This window comes from Musa acuminata, chromosome BXJ3-9 (genome assembly GCF_036884655.1).
Source record: "Musa acuminata AAA Group cultivar baxijiao chromosome BXJ3-9, Cavendish_Baxijiao_AAA, whole genome shotgun sequence".
In the NCBI taxonomy this organism is placed as follows: domain Eukaryota; kingdom Viridiplantae; phylum Streptophyta; class Magnoliopsida; order Zingiberales; family Musaceae; genus Musa; species Musa acuminata.
In genome coordinates, this window is record NC_088357.1 from 23,548,809 (window position 1) to 23,556,410 (window position 7,602).

The following is a 7,602-nucleotide window of genomic DNA, read 5'->3' on the forward strand; positions in this document are numbered from 1 at the left end:
ACGTAGCGAGCGATCTCATCCTCGCTTGCCCCTTCTTCGGGCGTAGGCATCACTGTATCAAGGACGTACACGATTTTCTCCGCTGTGAGAACAATTCTCAAGTTACGGATCCAATCCGTATAATTTGGACCAGTGAGGCGGTTGACATCAAGTATGCCACGTAAGGGATTTGAAAGCGACATTTTCTGAAAATAAAGATGTAGCAAAAATGAATAACATGCAGATTTTGCAAGAAATAAACTATCAAGATATGGACTTCTATCTTAATATGCTCCCACTATTTTACTAACGAGTCACGCGACACTCTCAGCACGTGAAACGGAAGTCTCCGGCAGACTTCTAGTGGGGATCAGGATCCAATCAGCGTCTTAGTGTAACCTCGAGGGACTCGACCAATCACACTAAGCCTAAAAGGTAGACAACTCTTGCCGATCACAACTCCTTGTGATTCCCGTCCTGTTCGGCCTCCGAATCACCATGGCCTCGAGGGACTCGACCAACCATGATGCTCGGTTAAGTCAACACCTTCGTTACAAGATGAGTCTGATTTGATGATATACCCTCGAGGGACTCGACCAAGCATATCATGCCCTCAGGTCACCGGTGACATCTCTATGTCGTAAGCAAGATAGCGAATCGCGATATAGGTGAGTCTCGAGGGACTCGACCAACTCAACCTACACCGGGATTCGGTTCCTACTCATAACGATGGAAGGCCACGTGGGTCAATCTAATTGCCTCACGTTTACCGACTTAATATTATCGAGAGATGTTTCTATGATTTGGTCTCCTAATATGACATGTCACACATATACATATTTAATATATATCTACATCGCATGCAAATATATATATATATCTAGTATGTGTATAAGCAATCACACCAGATGATCATGGACCACAACCTAATATGATTAGGCCCGAGCCAGTAGGCCTAATCACTCACATCAAGATCTATGTGTGCAACGGTGCATCTCCATGCCTTGTGATCGTCCATCTCGTCCTCGTTGGTTCCGTCGACATCTTGATGCATCTTCATGCATCACGATCGTCCGTCTCGTGGGTCCCGCTATGGCTTCCACGCTCCCGCTGCGCCTCCTCATGTGATTACAACTTAATCATAGGCACGCAGGCCCGACAATAAACGAGAAATATAATGGAGGTTCGCAGACCTCAATAATAATAATCACAAGTACACACATCACACGGTCCATGATCATCCGTCCACTCATCATACATCACATGTATAAATAATCATCATCATGTAGGACTACTAGATAATAATAAAAATAATAATCAACTAAACCTTTTAATTAATTAATATTTTCTGAAATCAGGGATATATAGGGAATTTCTCAATTCCTAAGGGTATTTTCGTAATTTGGACAAAAGACAGAAACTGGAATTTCTCAAATTCCGAGGGGCAAAACTGTCTTTTGCGCAGAAAACCCTAATACCCTTTCCCCTTTTCGCTGCTGCCGCCGCCGCCGCCGCCACCCTGCTGGCGGCGGCCTGTGCGGCGAGGGCGAGGGCACTGCCCTCGCCTGCAGGTGGCACGCCCGCTGGGGTCGTTGCCGCTGCAGGTGGGCGCCCCCGCGGGCGCCGCCGCCTTCGCGGGCGGTTCTGCCCGCGAGTCAGCGCCCGCAGGTGGTGCTGCCTCGCTGGCGGCCGCCCCTGCGGGGTTTTTGCTCGTGGGAGCAGCGGCCACAGGCGCCGCTGCCCTGCGGTGCCTCAGCCCGCGCTGCTGCCCCGCGGCGCCTCTGCCCGCGGGCTCAGTGGCCGCAGGTGCTTCTACCGAGCGGGCTCCCAGCCCCGCCGGCCGCAAGCCTGCTGCAAGCAGACCGCCGGCCGGTTGCTGCAGGCACAGCGCTTGCGCATGCGCCGGCGCTGTGCTGCCTGGCTGCGGCTGCGGCTGGCTGCAGGCATGCAGATCGAGGGCAGCAACTGTTGCTACCCTTCCTTGCTTTTGCGTCAACGATTTTGACGTCAATATTCTTCCTAAACACAACACACGCAGTTCAAAAACCAATCATTCGCACGAACAACCTGGCTCTGATACCACTGTTGGGAAATCATTGGGGGCGACATCATATGCGCAGCGGAAGAACAAGAAAACAAAATCCCCGATTCCCAAAAAGATGTTCGTCGTCGTGCGAAGATTGGTGCGCAAAAATCCGCAAAACACAAAACTGCGTATAGAGATTGTGTTACCTAGGGAGATCGTATATCCCTGTTTCCTTGCAGATCCTTAGGAGAGGGTGAAGGAGGTCAAGCGTCCTCCTCTCTAGCGGTGATCCACACAGCAGGGTTGCGACGACGCTCCTCAAAACTCCAGGCCTACTCTGAGGTGGAGAGGGAGAGGAGAATAGGAAGGGCAAGCAAAGACTCTAGCCTATGAGGCTGTGAATCCCTCCTATTTATAGAGATCCCATGTCAAAACCCTAATGGGTCCTTTCCCTAGTGGGTATTGGATCTGCATCCAATAAGACAAGGGCTCCGTCGGATATCTCATATCCGAACCTCTACTCATCGCAATGCCTACCATATGTGTGTGACCCTCTAGGCCCAATATCGAGCTGGCCGTGAGTCATACCTGTCAGAACTCCTTCTAACTAAGTGAATTATTATCTCTGTAATAATTCACTCGACTCATCGACTACGGAAGTACTAGGCCACTACGCCGTAGTCCCCAGACGATACAGGGGAATCCAATCCATTGGACCTGTCTGTCCTCAGTTACCATGTACCTATAGTCCCTCATCCATCTAATATCCCAGAGACCGTATATCGAGCATGGTGCTGTCAGACCCATACGGTTTCTACTCGAGTCTCGCTCTAATCAGATTCTCCCGGAGAACTCTTTCTCTCTCAACCCGAATGACCCTGGCCAGGGATTTGTCTGAGCAAGAACACATGGGATATTCCTCTCATGATACCGAGAGTGGATGATCCTCTATCGATACTCAATAGCCCTCGTAAGGTCGACTACCACTCCCAATGACCAGCTGTACTAGATCTGGGAACAGCCAAACCTATAAGTCTGGTATCAAAGAGTGGAGCACTCATACAGGACATCCTTGGTGTCTCAAGTCTAAAAACCAGATACACCACTAGGACTACGGAATTGTTGTCTGACAATAAGGCATCATCAACCATCCAGCATTCCGTAAGCGGATCAATCAGTGAACTCATTCTCCAATGAGCACCTGTACTGTATCCCTAGTGTCCCTACACGAGCAGCTATGAGACCAGCTGCATCCATCATATGGACGGGTATACAGCACACCAGTCTATCCGGTTATCACGATGTCCCTCTCGAGTAACCTATGACCGGGATTATTTAGGATATGTGTTTAAAGGTGAATCGATCTCATTATCGTGATCTCATCACGATCCGATTCCCATTGCACAAATCCAAGGACATCACAATATATATGCATTTATGCAATAGTTATAAAGTGATATGCGCCAAAACATAATAAGCAAAAAGATTCTGTATCAAGTCACACGTGCCATCACTCACGTGATTGGCTTGCTGGGCACTTATGACTAGCAATATGATCTCCCTAGGTAACACAATCTACTCTATACGCAGTTTCATGTTTCTCGAATTTTTGCGCACCAATCTTCGCGCGACGACGAACATCTTTTTGGGAATTGGGGATTTTATTTTCTTGTTCTTCCGCTGCGCATGTGATGTCACCCCATGATTTCCTGACAGAAAGAACGTCATGCAAAATGATAAGTTAAGCCGATTGGTTTTTGAGACACCCAAGGTCAAATGGGTACCAAAAAATCACCCTTGTTTTGTAGAAAAATGTACCATCCAAAGCTAGGAGCAAGAGATGGTACCTTGATAGTGGATGCTCAAGGCATATGACCAGAGATTCATCTCAATTCTCTAAGCTCATATGTCACGCCCCTAAAAATATCCATGATATTTAAATTTTTTCGCCACAACTAACCCAGGATCCAAACACACATTTGAGGTCACTAAGAAAAACATTCGGATCAAAAATTTCACTTCTATAATCTATCAATTCATAACCCTGTGCAATTCATAAACATAGCACACATCACTCGATAATTCATACAATCTGAACTCGACTCATCAAAATAAAAAAAAAACCACAACATAAATCCACAAGTGGGGAAATCTATGCAGTCACCACAATCATCGATTTACCATAAGTTCATATCATTACACAATTTAATTTAACATTCCAAAACCCTATACATGAGGGATCCTTTAACTTACACAAAATCCACAGGTTTAGATTCATAGTCACATTTCATTAGATGCAAGGTAGCTTATACACAACTACATATATGCTAACAAAAGTTCTGCCCAACGTCTTCTAAACTTTCCGCTGCCTCAGCCCATTCTTAACATTTAAGCAAGAGTTACGCTATCCTGAAAAATTTATCAACAAATGGGGTGAGCATAAAGAGCTCAGCAAGTGACTAACATATCCATATCAAAATAGTACAATTTCCAAAGAGATGCAGTTTTCAAACACGAAGCAGAATATACGATTTCGTATACATAATTTCATTAGGAGCAGAATCATAATTGTCCTTTTTAATCATACATATTTGGTTCCTGACAGATGGGGCATAGAGTAATTGGAGCATATCAGAAACAAAGGAAACATATCGGAGCTTATCAATGGCATTTAAAATGTTCCAAATCACATCAACGACATATGGAACATTACGAAGCAAAATCAACAGTGAATGAAGCATTTCAGAGCATATCAAACTCATATGTCATACAGAAGCTCAAACGTCGTCCTTGACGTTGCAATCATATCATAACTATCCAGAGCACGAACAGAAATAACTCACCAAAACTCTGGATGTCATATCAAACATATAGAGGGTGTAGTGGGATCTCAGTCAGAATGTGATTCATCCATTTCTGAATGACCACCTGACAAAAGTCTCCCACGTCTGGGAGCTCCATCCACCCACGTCTAGGTGAAGTCAAAGGGGGCCGGCAGAGCATCGCAGGCTCTAAGCAATATCCCACATAGCGGGACCCCACATAGCGGGCAAATAAGCGCATACCAGAATATCCCACATAGCGGGACCCCACATAGCGGGCAAATCAGCGCATACCCTTTACCATTTCTGGCAAAGGTCCAGACAATCCCACACACCAGAGTACAAGAAGGCAGTTTCAACAATAAGTAGCATATAACGGAAGCACACGCGGAGCAACCAAACGTACATGTGCCTTTTCAAAAGTAGTGTGATGCAAGGAACAAATCTCTCACAAAAGTATTCATTTTAGGAAAGAAATGAAAGCAAGAGTGTACAGGGATTCCAAACAATCATAATCAGCTCAATTCCAATAAGAAGATTAGGCGAATTCAAGTATCCAAAGGAAATGGAACAGAATACGCGAAATCGACCAAAGCTCGATTTCGGACAGAATTCCAGTGGCACATCAAACAAATATTTCAGAATAACAATTATGCTCCAATACCCATAAGAAGGCTATGGTCGAACCATATATCAATCTATATTCGGATGTAACAGATTTCATATGAAACAGGGCTCCCAACACAGAGTTACCTCGGATTTGGTAACACAAGGTCAAAATCACAATCACTGTTTTGCAGAATTTATAAGGTCGGATTCAACAGACGGTAGGGTGGGCAATTGAACTCCAAAATTTTCAAATATATGTCAAAAGATAGAATTTCAAGTCTAGTTTCAAATAAAATCAGTTTGGTACAAATCAGAATTTTCAACAGAGAGTTATAGGCATTTTAGTAGCGATAGGTCAGAAATCTTGAACTCTGTTTTACAGCGTCTATAGGCTCATTTGAAAAAAATGTTTGGGTAAGTATTCGGTGTCCAAAATCTACAAAATCGGTGTCAAAAGAAAGACATAAGAGTCTAATTACAAACAAAATAGTTCCTGCCTGAATTCACATCTTATACTAAAACTTACAGCCGAAGCAGTGTATAGGGGTCAGTTTACCGAAAATATTTCAGAATCCATGGTTTTAGGTCCAAAAAGAGTCATATCAGTTTCAAAACAGAAATCTTCCAATTTATTTTGAATCAACATAAAAATATAGTCTAATACTGCTGTAGGATGGGGTTAGAACACTTGCCTTTGCAAATTTTGACCCGAAGTAACAAGATTAAAGCAAAAACCCTAAAAGCCCCAAATTTTCTTTCTCTTCTCCTTCTTCTTCTTCTTCTTCTTCTTCTTCTTTTCTTTCCCTGATCACCCACGAGCTGCCTCCTCTGCTTCCTTAACAACGAAGGCAGAGAGGCTTAAGCGGTGGAATTTGTCATTTGGTGCATTTTGCAGTTTAGTCCTTGTTTTTATCATATTCACGATTAGGTCCTTAGGGTTTACATATAGGTCCTCAGATTCTTTCTTTTTTTTTTTTTTTTTTTTTTTTTTTTGAACAGATCTCCCAAATCTTAAAAATAAGTTACCTCTGATTCATACTCTATTTCTTTTGTCAATTAAAATAGATGCTTACATTATCACCAAAAATTTATACGAACATTCGGAATTGAGGGGTGTTACATCATAAGCCTAGATGAAGGATATGTCACCTTCGGAGACAACAACAAGGGTCAAATCATTGGTAAAGGAACTATAGGTAACAAATCCAATATTTTTATTGAAGATGTGTTGTTGGTTGATAGCTTAAAGCATAACCTTTTGAGCATTAGTCAATTGTGTGATAAACGATATATTATTATATTTGAATCATGCTTATATTATATAAAAACTACACAAAAATACATCTATGATTGCCCTAAAATAAAATAATGTATACACTATCAACATTAATGATCTTTGTAATGAAATGTGTCTATCGATTTTAAATGATTATGCTTGGCTTTGGTATAGGAGATTAGGTCAAGCTAGCATGAAATTAATCTCTCAAATCTCATCTAAAAAACTTATAAGAGGAATTCCTCACATTAAGTTCATTAAAGACAATGTGTGTGATGCATGTCAACTAGGAAAACTAATAAAAGGTAGCTTCAAACTAAAGAACCAAATAAGCACCTCTAGACTTTTGCAATTGATCCATATGGACTTGTTCGGACCAACTGCTACATCAAGCCTATGAGGTAGCAAATATGCCTTTGTTATCGTGGATGATTATAGTAGATACACATTGACTTACTTTTTGGCATACAAAAGTGATTACTTTAGGTATTTCTCTAAGTTTTGTAAACTTATTCAAAACGAAAAGGGTTTTATTATTTCATCAATTCGAAGTGATCACAGTGGTGAATTTCAAAACTGTGATTTCCATGAATTTTGTGAATATAATTGATACAACCACAATTTTTCTAATCCAAGAAATCCTCAACAAATGGAGTAGTAGAAAGAAAAAAATAAAAACTTACAAGAAATGGCTAGAACCATGTTAAATGAACATAGCCTACCCAAATATTTTTGGGCCGAAGCCGTAAATACGGCATGCTATGTCATGAATAGGGTTCTAGTAAGACCATTACCTTTAAAAACTCCTTATGAGTTGTGAAACAACAAAAAACCCAACGTTTCATATTTTAAAGTCTTTGGGTGCAAATATTTTATTTTGAATGAAAAAT

The 7,602-nt window shown here is 42.2% G+C and overlaps 1 long non-coding RNA gene across 1 annotated transcript; it reads right to left on the bottom strand.

Annotated features, from left to right (window-relative positions):
* Positions 1–4,160: 4,160 nt before the first annotated feature.
* Positions 4,161–6,690, bottom strand: LOC135648762 (uncharacterized). The gene is made up of 2 exons (XR_010501057.1): positions 6,129–6,690; positions 4,161–4,414 (listed from the first exon to the last, which is right to left on the bottom strand). It is a non-coding gene; the product is annotated as an uncharacterized LOC135648762 (long non-coding RNA).
* Positions 6,691–7,602: the final 912 nt, after the last annotated feature.